The sequence below is a fragment of the Rhinatrema bivittatum genome, chromosome 4 (assembly GCF_901001135.1).
Source record: "Rhinatrema bivittatum chromosome 4, aRhiBiv1.1, whole genome shotgun sequence".
NCBI classification, from domain to species: Eukaryota; Metazoa; Chordata; class Amphibia; order Gymnophiona; family Rhinatrematidae; genus Rhinatrema; species Rhinatrema bivittatum.
Window position 1 is genome coordinate 265277160 of NC_042618.1, and position 22728 is coordinate 265299887.

The 22728-nt window shown below is 49.3% G+C and overlaps 1 protein-coding gene across 2 annotated transcripts in view; it reads left to right on the forward strand.

Moving 5' to 3' along the window:
• LOC115090682 (NADH-cytochrome b5 reductase 3) overlaps positions 1 to 22728 on the forward strand; it is a 255007-nt gene that overhangs the window by 221669 nt on the left and 10610 nt on the right. The window lies entirely within an intron of this gene.

The following is a 22728-nucleotide window of genomic DNA, read 5'->3' on the forward strand; positions in this document are numbered from 1 at the left end:
ATGCTGTTGCCCTGTACGTTCAGGATTTATGTCCCTACAAGGGCTTGAACTCTATCCTATACTGCTGTGCCTGCCTGTCCGTCTAGGCCAGAGCTTTCCAAACTGTGTGTCGGGACACGTTAGTGTGTCGCCTGCAGTGTGCAGGTGTGTCGCGCAAGCCCGGTCCAACTCTGATGCGAGTTTGGGCTTTTTTTTTTCTAGAGATTCACTTTTTTTTTCAGTTTATGGGTTGCTTATTATTGGGTGATTTTTGCTGTCAATTGCGTTTTTTGGGGGGGCTTGGTGGGTGGAACGAGCCCAGCCATCCTTGCATTGGCTGCTGCTGCCGCTGAGGCCTGGCCATGAGGAGTACTGACTTGCAAGCAGCAGTGTCTGGTGATCATGGAAGGGAGTGAAGCACTAACTGGCAACAATCAAAAAGACGAGGTACATGAGTGTGGGGGGCCAGACATGTGCTGGGGGGAGAGAGATGAGTGAGTGGGAGGGCAAATGTGCTGGGGGGACAGACATTGTGCTTGAGGTGGAGAGATATGAGTGTGTGGGTACAGACATGTGCTGGGGGGGAGAGAAATGAGGTGTGTGGGGGTCAGACATGTGCTTGAGGGGGAGAGATATGACATGTGCTGGGGGGAGGAGAGAGATGAGTGTGTGGGGGACAGACAGTTTGTTTTATTATTGTTTCTCATAAATTATAACAATAACATGAATCTTGGAATATATATTTTAATATAAATTTAAGGTTTTCATGAGATAGGTTGTGTCGTGAAACATTTTATTTATGTATATATTTAAGGAAACATACATAAATTGTCGAAATATGTTTCATTTGTTTAACCTTTAACCTCTGGTTTACTAGTAGACTGAATTACCGTGTCGTGAAATTATGTTTGTCTAAAAAGTGTGTCACCAACATGAAAAGTTTGGAAAGCTCTGGTCTAGGCGTTATGTCCCTACAGGGGCTTGACCTCTAATGCTGTGCCTGTCTGTCCAGGAGCCCTTTCCTGCTCAAAGGAAAGGGAACTCTCCCCAGGGTAGCCCCCAGCCTATCTATTAGTACCTTTTGACCCATGTTGAACCGCTGTTCACATGGCACCCTCCTCCACATCACCACGCTTTGAAGGTTCATGCTCCACTCTAGGGGCCAACCCATTCTGGGGACCCCTTTCCTGCTCAAAGGAAAGGAAACTCTCCCTGGGGTAGCCGGCCAGCCTATATCTTAGTACCTGTTGACCCATGTTGAACTGCTGTTCACATGGCACCCTCCTCCGCCTCAGCCTTGAAAATTCTTGTTTGTATATCTGCTAAGGCCACCAGATTTTAAAAGACCAGCGAGAGCTCACTAGATGCCATTGGAAACACCCAACTCTATAGAATGGGCAAACTCATTCTAGGGAGCACTTTCCTGCGCAAAGGAAAGGGAACTCTCCCCAGGGCCAGCCTGTCTTGCCCCTATCAAAACCACAGGGGCCCTGACTACCTCAGCTCTGCCAGCCTATCTTGCCCCTATCAGCTTTCTGCCACTCTGCCTTGCTGCCATATACCAGATGACTCACTCAACTCCTTGTGGTGTTCTTGCCACAATCATGGTTCCTCAATGTGTTGGTGCTAGTCTTTCTGCTTGCTATCTTCCCCCTTCATTGTGCTGTAGGATGTTGATGCCACTTGTCTTGCCACTTTGCCTGTCGTGCTGCCTTCGAGGGTTCATGCATCTGTTATCGGTGCTCTCTTTTGAAGCTGTGGTGTGTTTTTGACACTCTCGCTGCTGCTTTGCACCTCTATTAAAGCACTCTTGCCACTCCTGGTACCCCTTTGCCCCTTTACAGTGCCTTAGGCTATTCATGCCACTTTGGTGCTACTTTGCCACAGTCTAAGTACCTTGGAGCTCTTTTCTCGTTCTGATGAGTGCTCCCCAGAAGTTTCATCAGAATTGATAAGAAAACTCCAATTCTGCAGCCAAAAATAGGCTGCAAATACTTCCCCATTGACTTTAATGAGAATCAACAAATTGGGTTTCCCCCCCTATGAAACGAATGCAACTAATTTGGGTCCCAGCAAAATGAAAACCAAATCAAAACGAATGTTTTCCTTCTGCACATCCCTAGGAAACAAGCTTGGGTTTTTGTTTAATCTGCACCCAAAAATCCAGAGGAAGGATGGTGTACTGGAGAAAGAAATTGAAGAGAGAGAAGGCATTTCAGCTGTGGAACAGTCATGCTGCCTTATGCAGTATTGGAAATCTGCTTCTGCACCTGGGAATGTGTGGAAATAAGTAAAGCATTCTAAACCCTGAAAGCAGGGCTGATTGCCCAGAGGTTTTCCTTGTGTGTGTTTCTTTGCTCTGAGTTCCTACATAGCACTAAATACACAGCCTGCATGACCTTAAACTGTGCCATCTGTATGCAACCCACTTTGAACACTGCTGGATGCTGAATAGGGTTTCACTTCAGGATCAATAATCATTGCTTCTAAATCTGGGATACTTAGTTGCCATTTTCATCAGTCAGCAAGTATACAGTTGAAAATCCATTTCCTCAGGAGGGTCTCTCATACATGCAACATTTTGTGAACAATGTTTTCTTTTCAAGAAAGACTGGGGCCCCACAGCATTTTGTTCAGTATTTTGTATGGTGTGTGTACACAATCAGAACTGGAAACTGTGTGGCACTGGGTGGACTTTCTTCTAGTACACCGATACCAATATATTCCAGGTTTGGGGTTACTGCCTTCTACGTATAACCGGGTATACTGGTTTTCAGGCAAATTATTCATTGTTCTAAGTGGCCATTTTGTGTCTGGGGCTATCTGCGCTACAGAAAGTGCTATCCCTGATATTGTTTCATCTACATATATTTTTTCTGGTTTTGCCTACTGCTGTTTTGTATTTTCCCTTGTGTTTGCTATTTCATCATTGCATTTATGGTTCTTTCCACCATATAAAAGAAAACCAATTTAAGTGCTACAGGTGTGGGTGTTTAGCCTGTGTCACTCTGCTCAGGAATAGGGGTATTAATAGCGCTGCACCAAGTGGGTGCCTGAGTCATTCCCCAGTAACTGAAGAACCCTCAAGACCAAGGGGTGGGCAATTAATTTTCCCATGGGGCCGCCATGAGAAATGGGGATGGTTTTAGAGGGCCGGACTATATAATTAACTCAGTTCTCAATAGCCCTACTTATGAAAAGACAGCAGTTTACCACCAATGCATGTCCTCTGAGAAAACACAACAAATAAGACCGAGACAAAACGCTTACCATGCTAGCAAAATATCTCATCTCGGTAAACAGACACAGAACCGACTTAACATACTCCCAGGATCTGTAGTAATGCACATAAACTAATCCACACACAGTTACACTGTATTATGAATACAAACAGGAGCAACCCTATCTATGAAAAGGCAACACCACAAATATTAATCAGGTCCTAAAACCAATACACCTCTTATTAGGAAAACAGAATAGCAAGCAGCTATAGATCCCCACACAGAAATAATTGTAAAAACTATACTAATAAGCAGAATAAATGTTTCAAAACAGCTATGAACAGAATAACATCCAACCAATTAAAAACTCATAAAACTATTAAACATTCTCCAAATACCAATAAAATATTTCAAAAAAGCAGACATCACACAATTAAAATGGCAGTCAAGAAAAATAAACTTAAAGCCATCTTTACTTACCCCCTCCAGCAGCTCTCCTACTCCCCTTCCCTGCAGGCCGTGGCTCACACCAGAAGCAGCAGTAGAAGCTAAGCTCTATACTTATGGTCTTCTTCCTTAGTGCCCATGTTTCTCACACACACACACCAGTCATGCCCCCATGACCAGTTTCTGTCTCTCACACACCAATCATCTCCCAAACAGTCTTTGGCACACACACCAGTCACCTTCCTGAACAGTTTCTCTCATGCCATACACACACACACAGGCTTCCCACTCCCGTGTTCTTCTTACATATATGGGCTTCTCACTCTCATAATCACTTTCTCTCTCTCTCTCTCTCTCTCTCTCACACACACACACACACACTCACTCACCAGTCTCTCACTCCCATGCTTGTTCTCTCCACATGCACAGGCTTCTCATTCCCATAATCACTTTCTCTCTCTCTCTCACACACACACACCAACACACACACACACACACACTCACCAGTCTCTCACTCCCATGTTCTCTTTCAGATATACAGGCTTCTCCCTCCCATGATGTGTCTCACACACACCCAGGTTTCTCACTCTCATGCTCACTCTCTTCACATGCACAGGCTCTCATTCCCATAATCACTTCTCTGTTACACACCACACCAGTCTCTCTCTCATTTCCATGCTCGCTCTCCACTGCACAGGCTTCTCATTCTCTGAATCACATTCTTTCTCTCACATTCACACACACCAGTCTCTTTCTCTCACACACACAGTCACCTTACCAACCAGTCTCTCGCTCTCATGCATAAACACAGGCTTCCCACTCCCATGCTGTCTCACACACACCCAGGTTTCTCACTCTCATGCTCACTCTCTTCACATGCACAGGCTTCTCATTCCCATAATCACTTTCTCCTCTCTGTTACACCACAACACCAGTCTCTCATTTCCATGCTCACTCTCCACGTGCAACAGGCTTATCATTCCCTGAATCACATTCTCTCACATTCACACACACCAGTCTTTTTTCTCTCACACAACCCGTCACCTTACCAAGCAGTCTCTCTCTCTCATGCATGCACACTCACCCAGGTTTCTCACTCCCACAACCACCAGGCTTCTTACGCTCATGCTTTCCCACATACCCAGACTTCTCACTTCCATGCTTTTCTCTCTCCACACACACACACACACACACATCAGTCACCTCCCTGACTAATGTCCTCACACTCTCACATACACATCAGTCATCTCCCTGAGCAATCACTTTCATTGTCTCTCACATACACACACACATCAGCTCTCTGACCAGTCAATCACACACAGGCTGGCTGGCTGCTTCTCTCTCTTTCTCACTTCCTCTCCCCCCCCACCGGAGCACAAATGGGAGCTGCAGCAGCCCCCGACGGCCAAGAAAGAAGAATCCCATCGGCCGCGGGAGGCTCGTGCTGCTGATTCCTTTCTCGATTACCGGCTGCTTCAATCGCTCGGGGACCGACGCTGCAGCCGACGCGGCACGGCTCTTTCTCCTTCCCGCGCACCACTCCGTGTGTCACTTCCTGTTCCGGGTCACGGGAGGGGGGGTGCAGGCGCGGGAAGAAGAAAAGGCCAGCCGCAGATACCACAGCTTCTAACACTGCTGCCGTTCCCACTGGGCTTGAACGTGCTGACAGCCCAGTGGCAACGGCAGCGGGAGAGACCGGGAGCGCGCGCCGCAGACCGGCAAAAAACTCCTGCGGACCGGTGGTTGGGGACCCCTGAAAAAGACCACGAAAGGCGGAACTGGTAGGTAGGTAGGAAAGAAACTCGAGCGAAGACACGCTGCCCGATTGGCCGGTGCTGGGCAAGGCTTGCCCAGCACCGGCCAATCGGGCAGCGTGTCTTCGCTCGAGTGACTCCCTCCCCCCCCACCGAACGCTGTAAAAAAAAAACAGTTCATTCTCCGCTCCCTCGCTCCCCGATTGGCCGGCCAATCGGGGAGCGAGGGAGCGGAGAATGAGGCACGCTGCCTTCCCTTGCAGAGGGAAGGCAGCGTGCCTCATTCTCCGTCTGCTCTCAGCAGTGGGCGGGCCGGTCACAGACCGTAGGCGGGCCGGATTCAGCCCGCGGGCCGCCCCTTGCCCAGGTCTGCTCAAGACCCAAGTGCTCCTATTGCATATGGGCTGGTGGGGTCTTCAGTTGCTGCCCACTTCCAGCTATTGATGGCAAGGTTTTTCCCCACATCACTTGGTGGGGATACTATACAAGAATCGCCGCAGTTTTACAGTTTCCCTGCAAATATTTCTTTTTTCTTATCCCTATGGAATTTTGTTGATTTTAAATTTGCTGTAATATGGGTAGCCAGGACAGACGCTTCTGCCCGCGTCCGTCCCTTTACAACCAATAATTACACATAACACAAGTTGGGATCAACAGGCTGCAGCTTTTATTCACAAACATCCCGGAGCCCGAGCCCAGCTCACTGTAACAATCAATTCCCCCCCCCCCCCCGCCCATCAGCCAAGGACCAGCAAGACGGGCAATCAGAGGCTATCCCAGCCTGTATGCAGTCACATCACGAACATGCCCCCCATGACTCCCGCTGCCGCCGAGCAAGGGACCGACCACTTCGGCCACCGCCCAAGGAAGGAGTTGCACCAACAACAACTGCACCCAGGTGTTCAGTTAGGAACCACTGACCTGACACCTGTCAAGTCAGACACTTTTAACAATTGCATACTCCCCCAATCGGCTCGGGCTACCTGCCACAGGCGCATGTAATTTACCTGCGACCCCCAAAGGTGCGGCCAGGATCCCCACTCAATACATATTCCAAGGCCTCCTGCAGCGTGTTTAAAAACAAATCCAAACCCACGAAAGATAAGTGAACTCCATCCCCCTTAAAGTATCCAGCCTCTAGGTCCCAAACCCAGTCGTGGCGGATATGAAAACCCCCCATACCTGCCAACCAGGAACCAATCTGCTGGTTTGCCTTAGTCCGACACCGGCGCCAAATCTTATGTGTAAGCAAAGCAGGCCTTGGAATAATGTCAGACCAGCAAATAAGAGCGTCTGGTAACCAACAGGAGACCGTCGACAGGTCCTTGCGCACCATGCCGACAAACCTGCGACCAGACATTTTGCCCCAATCATTCCCACCCAAGTGAATGACTAAGACATTTGGTGGGTTGAGACGGTTGAGCCCCTCCCGCAGGCAAGGCAACAACTCCCGCCAACGCATCCCCTGACGCCCCATCCAGCAAATGTGCACCCCCCGACCCTCCAAGTCCAAATGTGACCCATACGGGCGTCCACAAACGTGGGAATGGGCCCAAGCAATGTAGGAATGTCCCAAAATCCACACCACAGTCCCCCGTTGTGCAGCACCTGCAAAGAGAGAGAAATTAATATCTTGGACAAGTTAGGGATTACTGGGCCGCACATATCCAGTGAAAGCGGCCGACTTCCAGCTACCGATCTGCTGGATCACTCCCCCAGACAAACCTGAGTTTGCTTCGGATGTCGCCGCCCCAATCCGGAAGGAATGAGTTCCGAACCGCGAGGCATCCAACCCCAGTGAAATCAAGCACATCCGCAGAACTGCCTCGAACTGGAACTTCGTCAGAGGCTGCAGGTCGCGGTGTACCAGAAAATGAACCCCTCCCTCTGGACGAATTCTCATGAGAGCCAATGCATTCGCCACCGGACAGGTCTGTAATCCTGGAACTGGATGAAGCACCACTCGCAACCCTTTACCCGCCTGATCGATCTTGGACCTGTGAATAACCAAGGTCACCGAATCCTCCTTTATACTCACATTCCTATGTAAGAGGCCTCTGACCCCTGAGAAGCTCTTGCCACCAACTCGCTGATGCGAAAAGTGCCAAAAAAGGCTAACACAAACGCGAGCCGAAACAAGCAACACTCGTATTTAGTATTACAAGTAGTAAGCGATGCCTCCCACAACTTTTTCAGGATCTCATGAGTAATCGGGAGACGTTTATCTGGGACCACCGTGGAACCATGGGCCCAACCCAGCAGCAACCGCCAAACCAGGAATCTCCCTACTGGAAAACCCCAGCCATGAGCCCTCCTAAAGAAGGAGAATCCGGACAGTTGCCGACCCACTGCTGCCCGGGAAGCCCCGCTCGCCTTCGCGTATTCAATAAATTGTACTATGTGCTCATATGATACAGGACCCCCTGTCCAACCCAAACCAGCCAGAAAAGACACCACCTTGTTAGCAGACGCCACATAACTGCTCCAGGTGGATGGAGCTAGGGATGCTCGGAGCAACTTCCATGCCTCCAGGAACCGAAACTCCAAAGGAAATGCGGCACTGAAGCTCACTGCTGATCTGCTTCCGGTACAAGCTCCCGAAACAAGGACCACTTGCAACGAGAAAGAGAATCAGCAATGGCATTAGAAATCCCAGGCACATGCCTAGCCCAAACAGTGATATTTAAGCCCATACAGCGCAATATGAACTCCCGCAACAGGTCAGAGACTAATACACACTTCGCAGACCGTCTGTTAATGACATCCACTACTCCCTGGTTGTCACACCAAAACACTACTCTCCTGTCTTGAAATTACGATCCCCATAGGAACACTGCCACTACAATGGGGAACAGCTCGAGAAACGTAATTTTCTTGGTGACCCCCGTCTCCTTCCAATCCTCAGGCCAAGTTGCCGCACACCAGGCACCCTGAAAATAAGCACCGAAACAGACGGACCCAGCTGCATCTGTAAATAGTTCTAAGTCGTGACTGGACACGGAATCATCCTGCCACAATAAAGAACCATTAAAATCCGATAGGAAAGATCCCAGATCCGAAGATCTTCTTTCAGCCTTCCCATAATGCGAATACGATGACCACTTTTCCGCAAGCCCGCCATACTAGCGCTCAGCCTCCTCAAAAATACCCTAGCCATAGGCATCACACGGCAAGCGAAATTCAAGCTACCAACCAGGGATTGCATCTGCCTCAGTGTCACCTTCCTGGCCCGCAGTGCCCTGGCTACCAAATCCCTCATAACTACCACCTTGTCCGCCGGCAACCGAGAGATCATGTCAACAGAGTCCAACTCGATGCCCAAGAAAACAATACGCGTACGAGGACCTTCCGTCTTGTCCTCTGCTAACGGGATGCCGAATTCCGCAGCCGTGCCCCGGAAACAATTCAACAGATGTAAGAAAGTTGGCGAAGACGAGTCCCCCACAAAAAGGAAATCATCCAGATAATGCACAATGTTCACCGCATCAGCTCACTCTGCCACCACCCAATGCACAAAAGAACTAAAGTTTCAAAATAGGCACAGGCGATAGAACACCCCATAGGCAGACATTTGTCAAAGTAAAACAAGTCCCGGAAGCGAAAGCCCAGCAACGGAAATGATTCAGGATGTATTGGCAGCAATCGAAAGGCCGACTCGATATCCACCTTCGCCATCAAGGCCCCCACACCGCAGCGCTTAACCATAGACACCGCTGACTGAAAAGCATATCTTACCGTGCAAAGATTCTTGGGGATGTAGTCATTGACCGAGTTACCCTCAGGAAACGACAGGTTGTGGATCAAACGAAACTTACCCGATTCCTTTTTGGGTACCACCAAAAGCGGCGAGAGGACCAAGTCCCCAAAGGGGGGAACCTGAAAAGGACCCACGAACCTGCCCAAGTCTATCTCCTGCTGCACTTTGGAGGCTACCACATGAGCCAGTTTGTGAACGGATGGGCAATTCTGTCCCCCACCCACCCCGATAGGACCCTCGAAGGGAATATGGAAACCATACGCAAAACCCTAAACAAAAGTAACGCAGCCTCCACCTTGGGATACCTACCCAGCCATACTGCCATAGCTACCAGGCGGATAGGGGTAGGAGCCAACCCCCAAACGTCACTTCTGGGGGCCTTTTGCCCCTGGACCGCTGCTACTCCCAACGCCGGATCGCTTAGGACACTTGAGGGCGGGATGGCCCAACCCGCAGTTGGAGCAAGCATGCTTGAATTTGTAGTCAGGGAAGTTACATGCCGACCGGTTGAACTTCCAGCACACATCTGGGAAACTGGACCCAACTCGACTGCTCCCTGCCGAAGCAGGTCCCATCCGAAAAGGCCGACCACCCGATGCCCTGGACGAACCGATACCTTCCCCCCCCCCCCCCCCCCCCCCGGCCTGTCGGCCCAACCTTGGCACATAAGAACATAAGAAAATGCCATACTGGGTCAGACCAAGGGTCCATCAAGCCCAGCATCCTGTTTCCAACAGTGGCCCATCCAGGCCATAAGAACCTGGCAAGTACCCAAAAACTAAGTCTATTCCATGTAACCATTGCTAATGGCAGTGGCTATTCTCTAAGTGAACTTAATAGCAGGTAATGGACTTCTCCTCCAAGAACTTATCCAATCCTTTTTTAAACACAGCTATACTAACTGCACTAACCACATCCTCTGTCAACAAATTCCAGAGTTTAATTGTGCGTTGAGTAAAAAAGAACTTTCTCCTATTAGTTTTAAATGTGCCACATGCTAACTTCATGGAGTGCCCCCTAGTCTTTCTACTATCCGAAAGAGTAAATAACCGATTCACATCTACCCGTTCTAGACCTCTCATGATTTTAAACACCTCTATCATATCCCCCCTCAGTCGTCTCTTCTCCAAGCTGAAAAGTCCTAACCTCTTTAGTCTTTCCTCATAGGGGAGTTGTTCCATTCCCCTTATCATTTTGGTAGCCCTTCTCTGTACCTTCTCCATTGCAATTATATCTTTTTTGAGATGCGGCGACCAGAATTGTACACAATATTCAAGGTGCGGTCTCACCATGGAGCGATACAGAGGCATTATGACATTTTCCGTTTTTTTTTTTTTGTATAATTTCTTTATTAAGATTTTATAATAACTACAACAGGTACAAGAAACCTCATATCACCGATAAGAAAACAACTTTTCATACCCACCCTTCCCCCACCCTCCCCCCTTTCCCCCCCCCCCCCAGCAAATCTGAAAAAGTAAGTCAGAATCAGCAGTAATAGGGATCATAAGTCCAAACTATGGAAGATAGAGTATCCGGGTCGTGAGAGCTGGCGATATGCATCAGGATCCTCATGACTCTCGAGTTGATTCCTTGTAATCCATGTATAGGCGAAGCTTAATCGCAGCTTGTATGGACGATGGCAGACTGTCCCTATATCTATACCAAGTCGCCTCCCATAGGGCCAGACGTTTGTTTGTTGCCCTCCGTGCCGACAAATATTCGAAACACATGAGGTTCACCATCCTAGTCTGCCATTGTGACTGCTCTGGCTTATCCTCCACAATCCACTTAGCCAGGATAGTCTGTAGGCCAATCACCATTGCCTTTTTTGCAAATGATTCATCCACATTATCCCCTATGTCCATGGCTCTATGCGGTAGCCCCAGGAGGCAGAAATACGGGTCCCTGGGGATGGCAACCCCTAGGATCCCACCAACGATCAACAAAATTGAGTTCCAAAATTGTGTTATCCCTTCACATTCCCATAGTAGATGAATTAAGGTTCCAACAGAAGTCCCACATTTTAGACATTTAACAGAATCACACATTTTAGCTGCATACATCTGAGTTTTCGACATGTACATACAATGCAACACTTTATAGCGAACCTCTCGTAGAATTACATTTTCAGTCAACTTATGGTTGCTATCTATACAGACTTTGATATCTTCGGTCGTTAAGGAAAGATTCGCCCTCTTTGTCCATTTGTCCTGGATTCCCTCAATGGCCTTTGTATTCCCTATTCCCTTCAATATTCGAGAGAAAGTCCCACTCGAGTTTGGTTTACGCCCCATAGTGATAAAGAACGACTTAAGGTCCTGACCCTTAAGGAAATCTGCAGACACATGCTTCAAGGAAAGCATATAATGCCTAATCTGCAGATAGGCAAAGAAGTCCTGAGAGACCAAGCCAAATTGGTCCCTCAGTTCTTGGAAACTTTTTAAGACTAGTGTTTTAGGATGTAGACAAAACTGTATGGTGTCTAGCCCCTGAGTTTCCCATCTCTTGAACACCTGATATGTTAGTCCACTTGGGAACTGGGAGTTGCCTACAAAAGAAAGATATGGAGTAATAGTACCCTCCATCTTCAACTTCGTCCGGCATAAGTATCTCCAAGCCCCCCTACCCGAGAGGACTACGAAGCTTCGTTTAAGCCTATCGGGAACATCCCTCCCCGGGATCTGTAAGATGTTCAGAGGCCTATGGGGAGACATCCAATCCTTTATAAACTGCGTCGGGGAGTATGTACTAGTGTCATTAATCCAATCATAAATATGCCGCAGTATACAGGTAAGGTTATAGTCCCGCCAATTGGGGCATGCCAAACCTCCTTGTTCCCGTGACAGCATTAGTGTGGACAGCGGCAATCGTGGCTTATGCGTCCCCCATAAAAAGTTCCTTACCAATCTATGAATGCGTAGGACCTCCGCTTTTGTTAACCAGATGGGAAGCTGTTGCATCACATATATCCATTTTGGTAATTCCATCATCTTTAACAAAAAGATCCTTCCCGTAAGAGATAAGGGCAAACTCCGCCATCCCTGCAACTTATTAGACATGTTTTGGTACAAGGGATCTATATTAGCTTTATGTAGATGCTGGACCTCTCTTGTGAGTCGTATACCCAGGTACTTCATATCTTTATCGACCCATTTTAAGGGAAAAGGACCAGCCCACCCTCTTCTTAAGCTTGGTCCCAGCGCCATGGCTTCAGATTTGTCCATATTTATTTTTAGACCAGCAAAAGCCCCAAATGCCTGCTGATACTGCAAAACTCTTGACAAGTCTTGTTGGGGATAGGTGAGGAACACCAAGACATCGTCTGCAAAGGCTGAGATGTTAAATTTCTGAGTTCCCATGGTGTATCCCCTAATCTGGGGGTCCCCCGCTATCTTCCGTAACAACGGGTCAATAGACAAGATATATAAAAGAGGCGACAGCGGACACCCCTGGCGTGTACCTCGATACAATCTAAAGTCATTAGAGGGTTGTCCATTCGCCAAAATAGCCGAAATGGGGTTATGGTAGAGTAGCGCTATACTGTTAAGAATTTCCCCTCTGAAGCCATAGCGCTCTAATACAGAAAAGAGATAGGCCCACGACACACGATCGAAGGCCTTCTCCGAGTCGAATGTAACTAACATTGCTTCAATTCCTTTGTTTTGGCACTCCGCCATAGAGACCAACAGCTTTGTCATGTTCAGACTGATGGCTCGGCCCTTAACGAACCCCGCTTGATGTTCCATGATTAGGTAGGGAAAGACCACACTCAGTCTGTCTGCAATTATTTTGGCGAAAAGTTTTGCCTCGCAATTAAGTAGGGAAATTGGTCTATATGCCGCTGGACTCGACAAATCCTTTCCAGGCTTCTCCAAGACGGTGATATAAGCCTTGGTCACTCCATCAGGAAACCGCCCCTTCGCCTGTGCCTCATGAAAGAAGGCCAACAGCGCATCCGAGGCCACGTCTTTTAGAATTTTATAATATTCCGCGCTCAAGCCATCCGGCCCAGGCGCCTTGTTCCTTTTGCTAGAATTTATAACCCCCTGAAGTTCCTCCAAAGTGATGGGTTCATTAAGTTTTCTCAGGTGTTCCTCAGTCACCTGAGGGAGGACCAAGTCCTGGAAAAATTGATTTTCTTCCAAAGCTCCACCGACTCTCTCCTCTTGGTACAAGGCCATATAGAAACGCCGAAATTCGTCCCCAATCTTGTCAGCCGTCGTGAGGGGCGTCCCCTGTTTGTCCCGTAACTTGTCGATAACCGTCTTCCCCCGTTGTATCTTGACCAGGTTAGCCAATAAACGGCCGGCCTTATTTCCATACTGGAATAATTTATGTTTCCCCGCCAGTAGAGCCCTCTGTGCTCTGACATGCAGGGCCTCATTAAGGGCTTTAAGGCACTCTGTATATATGGCCATGTTCTCTTTGGTTCGGCGGACACTCAGGCCTCTCTTAGCCTGGGCTAAGTTTCTTTCCAAGTCTAGAATCTTCTTGTGTAGACTCTTAGCCTGCGCTATCAAATAGGAAGTGATCTCTCCTCTCAAGACCGCTTTGCTGGATTCCCAGTACAGCTCTGGTTGTGTCACATGTTCTTTATTGTGCTGAGCAAACTCTTTCCATTTAGACAGCAAAAAGTTCCCAAACTTTATGTCATCGCCCAGATGCGCAGGAAAACGCCACAGTTTTGGCTGCTGTGCAGAGGCACCATCGTGCACTACAACTCCAATCAAGGCATGGTCTGATATAGCAACATCCTCTATGGACGCCCCTTTCACCTTGGCAAACAAGGTTTCAGATATAAGAACATAATCAATCCTGGACAGCGTTGCGTGCACTCTGGACACGTGTGTATAGTCCCGCTCTGTGGGATGGAGGGTTCTCCATATATCTATCAAGGTAAGTTCCTTACAAAGATAAGCTATTCCCTTCCTGGTCGAGAGTTCAGAGCGTGTTCCTGACATTGACCTATCCAGAGCTGCATCATGGACGCAGTTGAAATCCCCCAAAAGGAATAATTGCCCCCTTTGCATTTGCAAAACTTTCCCCACAAGGAATTGGAAGAACCTATGAGAGTACTGGTTTGGTGCATAAACCGAACAAAGGGTCACTTCCCTCCCCTGTAGCTTTCCCACCACAATTAATATGCGCCCTTCCGTATCCGTGTATGTCTGTGTCATGTCAAACTTCAACTGTTTATGAATTAATATGGCCGTGCCAGCCTTTTTGTTTACTGCTGGATTGTAAAAACACTGCCCTACCCAACCTTTTTTGAGTTTTAAACTCTCTGCCTCAGACAAATGCGTCTCCTGGAGCCCCACTATGTCCACCCTCAAGCGTTGCAGGGTACTCAAGATTTTCTGCCGTTTAATAGGGGAGCCGATGCCCCCTACATTCCACGAATTAACCTTCAGAGTAGGCATAACTCTCCAATTGAATAAATTTGGTGAACACACCATGGAACTGTTCCCAACTGGAGGGCCCCCCAGCCTGGGCCCCCAGCCTATTGTCACCCCAATACCCCAGCAAAGAGGTATCAGCGCCCACTATCCACAAACCCATTTCAAATTCCCTTCCAATCTCCAAATGTAAGAGTACCCAGCCTCCTCGCCCAGTTACTACTTGCCGACCCCTATACTCCTCCCCCCCCAAAACTCAACCCCCACCTCCCCCTCCCACCTCCCCCCCTATCTACCCCCCCACCCGAACCCATTCCTCCCCCGAACATATCCCACCTTTCTTCTGAACAATAGCCCCACTCTCTATGGGGTGTGAGATCCGCCTCAATGTGATCAGGTTCTGACCTCCCCAGGTGAAAGCTAAACTGTCCTTACTACCTAAAGTCTTCCCAGGATGACTACCAGTGCTACTACATATAACAAAACTTTAATGAGCCCTGGGACTAACTGCCAAACTGGAAACGTTCAATATATGGCAAAAAAAAAAAAATCCAGACCCAGCTTCTAAGCCTACTGTCCATTCACAGTGGTGCACTGGGGTTCATAGAGAAATTATTTCATGTACACTTCCCCCATTTCAGTCACTTGTATCCCGATTGGTAAGCCATGCTGCTGTCTTCTCGGGTGCGTCGAAAGAAAGTATCTGACCCTCACTCCAAATTTTTAGAACCGCCGGGAACTGCAAAGCGAATCTAATATTTTTATTAAAAAGATTACTACAGGTCGGCGAGAATAGCTTCCGTTTGGCCGCTACCGCTGCAGAGAAGTCTTGAAAAATTAAAATTTTTCCCTCTTGGTATCTGAGCTCCTTGGCTTTTTTAAAAGCGTTTAAGATCACAGTTTTTTGAGCCCAGTCCAGGAACCGAGCAATAACCAACCTGGGGCGCCTCTCCGACTCCCTTCTAGGGCCCAGGCGGTGCGCTCTTTCAATCATCAGCTTTCCCCCTAGGTTAGGTAAATTTAAAGCTGTCGGCAACCAAGTTTCCAAAATACCTTTCATTTCTAGGTCCGTGATGTTTTCGGGGAAGCCCATGAATTTTAAGTTGTTTCTCCGGGCCCTGTTCTCTAGATCTTCAAGCTTCTGCTCCGCGAGCGTTACAGACCGTTCCAGCGCGGTTATGCGCGTGGTTGCCGCCATGATGTCTTCTTCTGCCGCTGACACTCTACCTTCTGCAATGTCAATTCGTCGGCCTACGTCTCCCATCGCCTCCTTTAACGACCCGAATTTTCCGGAGAGGTCTTCAAATTTCGGTGTGAGCCCGTTTATGACCGCTTCGGTAATTTTTAAGACAGTCTGTTCATCTACGGGCGCTGGATCACGGCCTGCGTTGGCGTCCGCCATTTTGTGCTCCGTCTCTGTAGCTTTTGTTTTTTCTTTCCGCACCGGTTTTGTGCTCATAGCTACTGTCTTGTGGCTCTGCAAACTCTACCAGCGCACTCGTTTCCCAACCGGGGTAAGTTTCTTGAGGTTTACTGTAATTTCCGCTTGAAATTTAGGTGTTTGGGGAGCTCAGAACCCGGAGCTAGGAAAGCCTGCTTCCTTCCTCGCTCACCACATCACGTGATCTCCGACATTTTCCGTTTTATTCACCATTCCCTTTCTAATAATTCCCAACATTCTGTTTGCTTTTTTGACTGCCGCAGCACACTGTACCGACGATTTCAATGTGTTATCCACTATGACACCTAGATCTCTTTCTTGGGTTGTAGCACTTAATATGGAACCCAACATTGTGTAATTATAGCATGGGTTATTTTTCCCTATATGCATCACCTTGCACTTATCCACATTTAAATTTCATCTGCCATTTGGATGCCCAATTTTCCAGTCTCACAAGGTCTTCCTGCAATTTATCTCAATCTGCTTGTGATTTAACTACTCTGAATAATTTTGTGTCTTCTGCAAATTTGATTATCTCACTCGTCGTATTTCTTTCCAGATCATTTATAAATATATTGAAAAGTAAGGGTCCCAATACAGATCCCTGAGGCACTCCACTGTCCACTCCCTTCCACTGAGAAAATTGCCCATTTAATCCAACTGACTCCCTCACAGGCTTTCTGCTTCGGATATATTTAAAAGTTTTTACTGAGTTTTTGCCTCTACAGCCAACTTCTTTTCAAATTCTCTCTTAGCCTGTCTTATCAATGTCTTACATTTAACTTGCCAATGTTTATGCTTTATCCTATTTTCTTCTGTTGGATCCTTCTTCCAATTTTTGAATGAAGATCTTTTGGCTAAAACAGTTTCTTTCACCTCCCCTTTTAACCATGCCGGTAATTGTTTTGCCTTCTTTCCACCTTTCTTAATGTGTGGAATACATCTAGACTGTGCTTCTAGAATGGTATTTTTTAACAAGACCATGCCTCTTGGACATTTTTTACTTTTGTAGCTGCTCCTTTCAGTTTTTTTCTAAAAACGTTTCTCATTTTATCAGTTTCCCTTTTGAAAGTTTAGCACGAGAGCCTTGGATTTGCACACTGTTCCTTTTCCAGTCATTAAATCAAATTTGATCATATTATGATCACTATTGCCAAGCGGCCCCACCACCGTTACCTCTCTCACCAAGTCCTGTGCTCCACTGAGAATTAGATCTAAAATTGCTCCCTTTCTCGTCGGTTCCTGAACCAGTTGCTCCATAAAGCAATCATTTATTCCATCCAGGAACGTTATCTCTCTAGCGTGACCCGATGATACATTTACCCAGTCTATATTGGGGTAATTGAAGTCTCCCATTACTACTGCACTACCAATTTGGTTAGCTTCCCTAATTTCTCTTAGCATTTCACTGTCCATCTCACCATCTTGACCAGGTGGACGGTAGTATACCCCTATCACTATAGTCTTCCCTGACACACAAGGGATTTCTACCCATAAAGATTCAATTTTGTATTTAGTCTCATGCAGGATGTTTATCCTGTTGGACTCTATGCCATCCCGGACATAAAGTGCCACACCTCCTCCCGAGTGCTCCTCTGTCATTGCGATATAATTTGTACCCTGGTATAGCACTGTCCCATTGGTTATCCTCTTTCCACCATGTCTCTGAAATGCCAATTAAGTCTGTCATCATTTACTGCTATACATTCTAATTCTCCCATCTTACTTCTTAGACTTCTGGCATTAGCATACAAACCTTTCAAAGTTTGTTTTTTGTTTGTATTTTCGTTCTGCTTTTTAATTGATAGGGATAAGTTAAAAATTTTTAGCTCAGGGGAGTTTTTAGTTACAGGCACTTGGACTACTTTTCTAATTATTGGAACCTCACTGTTGGGATGCCCTAATTCTAATGCAACATTAGTATCCTTTAAAGATACCTCTCTCCGAACCATGCGCTGCTGAGCGACTGTCGGCTTTCCCCTTAGTTCTAGTTTAAAAGCTGCTCTATCTCCTTTTTAAAGGTTAGCGCCAGCAGTCTGGTTCCACCATGGTTAAGGTGGAGCCCATCCCTTCGGAAGAGACTCCCCCTTCCCCAAAAGGTTCCCCAGTTCCTAACAAAACTGAATCCCTCTTCCTTGCACCATCGTCTCATCCACGCATTGAGACTCCGGAGCTCTGCCTGCCTCTGGTGACCTGCACGTGGAACAGGGAGCATTTCAGAGAATGCTACCCTGGAGGTTCTGGATTTAATCTTTCTACCTAAGAGCCTAAATTTGGCTTCCAGAACCTCCCTCCCACATTTTCCTATGTCGTTGGTGCCCACATGTACCACGACAGCCGGCTCCTCCCCAGCACTGTCTAAAATCCTATCTAGGTGACGCGTGAGGTCCGCCACCTTCGCACCAGGTAGGCATGTTACCAGGCGATCCTCATGCCCACCAGCCACCCAGCTATCTACATTCCTAATAATCGAATCACCAACTATGACGGCCGACCTAACCCTTCCCTCCTGGGCAGTAGGCCTTGGGGAGATATCCTCAGTGCGAAAGGACAATGCATCACCTAGAGAGCAGGTCCTTGCTACAGGATCCTTTCCTGCTACACCTGGTTGGTGCTCTCCCATCATGAGACCACCTTCCTCCAAGGCAGCACCAGGGCTGCCAGTCTGAAGTTGGGACTTGACTACTATGTCCCTGAAGGTCTCATCTATATACCTCTCTGTCTGCCTCAGCTCCTCCAGGTCTACCACTCTAGTCTCTAGAGATCGGACTCGTTCTCTAAGAGCCAGGAGCTCTTTGCATCGCATGCACATGTACAACTTCTCACCGGTGGGTAAAAAATCGTACATGTGACACTCGATGCATCAACCACAATCCAACATCCCTTCTGCCCCAAACCATAAATGTATTCTCCTCCATCTGGTCTCTAAAGTGCTCATCGTAATTGAGCCATGACCAGCCCTCATACGACCGGCTGGCTGCCAGAATAGCATCAGCATACGCCAGCATGGGACCATACTGAGTCGGGTCATGATGGCCCACAACACTAGCTAAACAAAGGAATGAGCGGATCCAGTTAAGCACATTTCGAGCCACCCTCCGCTGAGTACCCTGAAATTTATCCACCCCCCTCCTTCTTTTCTTCTCCTTGCGCTTCCCCCTACGACCCTCTAACAACTGAAAAATATCAATGTACCTGCGCTGCCTGATCTTCTTACGCAGCGACTTGGGCACATCCTCCCACAACTCAGAAAGACTAACTAGCGCAGGCACACCCCTCTCCTGTCCCTGCTCTCCCACCCGACTATTCTCACCAGTACCTACCAACGAGGGACCAGAAGAGGTAGAAGAGGAGGAGCTGGACAGAGTGCGCTTCTTCTTGCGCCTCGACTTCTCGCGTTTCCTATGCTCTGAGGACCTCGGAGCCGACCGCCCTAGAACCTCACTCTGGGCCACTACCCACTGAGGTGTAGCAGAATCCCCTAAATCAACCTCATACTCACCAGATGGTCTGCTGTCCACGCGAATACCAGCGGTATTTGTTCCCCGGGCACCGTTAGAAGTGCCCATCGCAGTAGATGTCGAGATCCAGGGAATGCTGCTAGGATCTGCACCATCGAGGTTCGGAGCTCGAAAACTGTTATAAGGATCTGCTTCACCGGGAACAGGGAGACGGTCGCCAGATGTAAACGCTGCAGCTGAAACCAGATCACCGCGCCAGCCTTCGTGCCGCGAAGGGCCTGGGCCATCTCTCGAACCGCCGGCAGGATAAGCCTGAGAAAAAGAAGGAACAGCAGCAGCCAAAGGCCTGGGAGACGCTGGAACTGTAATGCCACTAGCAGGGTCTCCGGGAAGGAGGGCCCTTGCCTGGAACCCGTGGCAATAAATGGCGACGTCGGAACCCCTCTCCAGGAGCCCGCAGAGCCCCCCCCCCCCCCCCCCCCGAGGGGGCATCAAAAAAGCTTGTCTCTCCCAAGACCTCTCCTGAGGACCCCCGTACCCCGCAGGAGGAATCCCCTCGCCCCACAGCGGAATGAAAGGACCCCAATTTCCACCAAGCCCCCAACCATACTAACGCACTTCCTGATCCCGGCCAATCACCACCCCAATCCTGCCACGGCACCCCACTGGGATCAGATGCTCTCAAAGGATCACCACCCCTCTGCCCTGCTGAACCCCACCAGAAGGGACCACTGAAACCCCTCCGCACCTCCCGGTTCCCGAAGGACCTGGGGTCCTGTCCATACAGCCCCCCCCATCCTCCAGGGAACTGGAGTTTCTTCACAGCCGGTCTCCTCTGGAGTAGGCTGAATAAAAGCAGGATGTGCTGTGCTTCCCCCAGTTTCAGCACAGGACAGATCAGTCCCTGCAGCCACAGCATTAACAGCAGTGGGGGGAGGAGCAGAAACCTCACAAGAGGGCCTTGAGGAAACTGCTGGAGCTCCAGCTTTCCTCCGTCGTGCTGGGACCCCTCCCACCTCGTGATTTTGTCTACAAGGCTCTCCCAGCACCACAGGAGTTCACTGGGACTGCAGGGACACTCTCCCCCGGACCAACCACCTCCGAACATGCCATGATCGCACCAGCCCTGTCAACCCCAACGTCATAGGACTCACCCGGAGCTGCCAGGGATTCCTCTCCTGCAGGCATTGTTGCCTCCTCCGACGCCATGGCCACCAGCAAGCTGAAACTGAAAAACAGCAGGAGCTAGCCCTATCGATGTCCAGACGCATGGGAGGTAAGCAGCAAATGCCTGCCTAGTAACAGAATCCACCCACAACTCCTCCCACTCCCGACTGCCCCGGCTACAGAGGAACTAATCTGTTCCCTGGGATCCCGAGGTTTGAAAATAAACCTCCTCACACACACACCCCCCCCCCCCTTCCTTGCCTACTCCTGCAGCACGTGCCCAGATACAGGCAGCCGCAGCTTCCCCCAACTGTAACCCCGGCTTGTCAGGGAAAGGCCTGGCACCATGACCGATGCAATACACACGCTCGCGAGGCTAAACTAAAGTGTAACCGAAGATACCCCGGTATATACACAGTCAGAGGAGTTCCTGAAGCAGCATAGGACGCGAAACATGCACGTCATATTCGGTACTGACTATCATTATTAGAAGTAATTTTCAGAGAAGCTAACGTACTATACATTATTTATTGTCGTTTTCGTTGGTTTAAAAATAAGGTTGGAGTCTTGTCAATACCATATTACGTTGGCCAGCCGGGTACAAGACCCACCTGACCTTGCGTTTTCTGAGTTTGGAAGTTTTGTACTCAATGTACTTTATTAGGTTTCAGGCAAATGGCCTTCCCCGTGAGTGACTTAACTAATCAGGGAGACTACCTGCTGCAGCTGTGAGGAGGCAGAGTGAAGTGTTCCCTGTACGTACCTGGATCAGTCCAGACAGTGGGTTATGTCCCCAATCCAGCAGATGGAGTCAGCACAAGCTTTGAGGGGGCGTATCCATATATACTACTACCCCCTCTGCAGGAGTTCAGTATCTTCTGACTCCAGCAGATGCGAGTAGGGGAATCAGGCTTCCCCTCCTTTTCCTTCACTTTCTTGCTTGATTATGGCTTGTTGTTGTCTTTTTCTGTGGATCAAGTTTGTATCAAGTTTGTATTAAGTTTAAAAAAAAAAAAAAAAAAATTCAGAGTTCTTTCAACTTCTGGGGAGTGGCTTATCTTCCTTGTCTCTTCTCTGCGGCCTTGCTGTTTATTTCTCGTTGCAGCCAGGGGTAAGTTTGTTTTTCCTTTGTAGTTTTTTCCTTTACAGCTCAGCCCCCGGTGCCCGCGAAAGCCGGTGGAGCCGGCCTCTTCGCTCTTTACTCCCTCACCCGCGGCCATTTTACAGCTCCTCATGGGCTGCTGAGCCATTTAGGGAAAGATGTCTGGGGCGGGTCGTGTGGCCAGGAAGGCCCCCCCGCGGCACCCTCCTCTATTTTCAGACAGCGGGCAGTGCGAGCCGACCGGGCCCCCCCGCAGCGGCGCCTTTGTGCGCGTGGCCCCCCCCCCCCCCCCGTGGCTTTTTCTTTTCTCCTGCAGCGATCCCGATGCCGCGGCTGTCCCGCTGTGCGGCCTGCGGAGACCCGGGGTCCCGGATTTCCCCGGAGGGCATCTGTGCACGATGCCTTCCCGGGGGGGAAGGTACCTCACAGTCCCTGACTGATTTCTCTTTTTTGCCCGGGCGGTGCGGGCCGGCCACTCCGCCATTTTTGGCGGGAATGGCGGCCATTTTACATTCTGAGCGCCCTGAGGCGCAGGCCACGAGGGGGAACGGATCCCTGGAGGCCACGAGGGAGAACGGATCCCTGGAGGACTCTACCAGCGGGGGTGTTCCCCCGATTTTGGTGCAGGAACCAAGCACCCAGAGCCAGGGAGCAGGAACCACGCCGCCCCCGAAGCGCACCCGAGCAGGCCGGGGTTCTCTCCGGAGTTTATCCTGCTCATGCATACCGCTTATCTGCAGGGGCTGGAAGCACCTGTGGGACCCCCCCCCCTCCTAAGATCCCTCGGATGTCGCCCTCGACGCCGGCCCCCCCCCCCGACCCTCCGGGAGTGGGGGCCTCCCGCCTTCCTACCCGGGTCCGATCCACGCCCGCGGCAGTGGGGGCGGTGCCAGACCCAGCGGGACATGGACTTGACCTCCCGGACGGGGGACAAGGGGACGGCACACAGGAGGGGGATGATCCGCGTACCCTACGCCTCTTCCAGAGGGAAGAGCTGGAC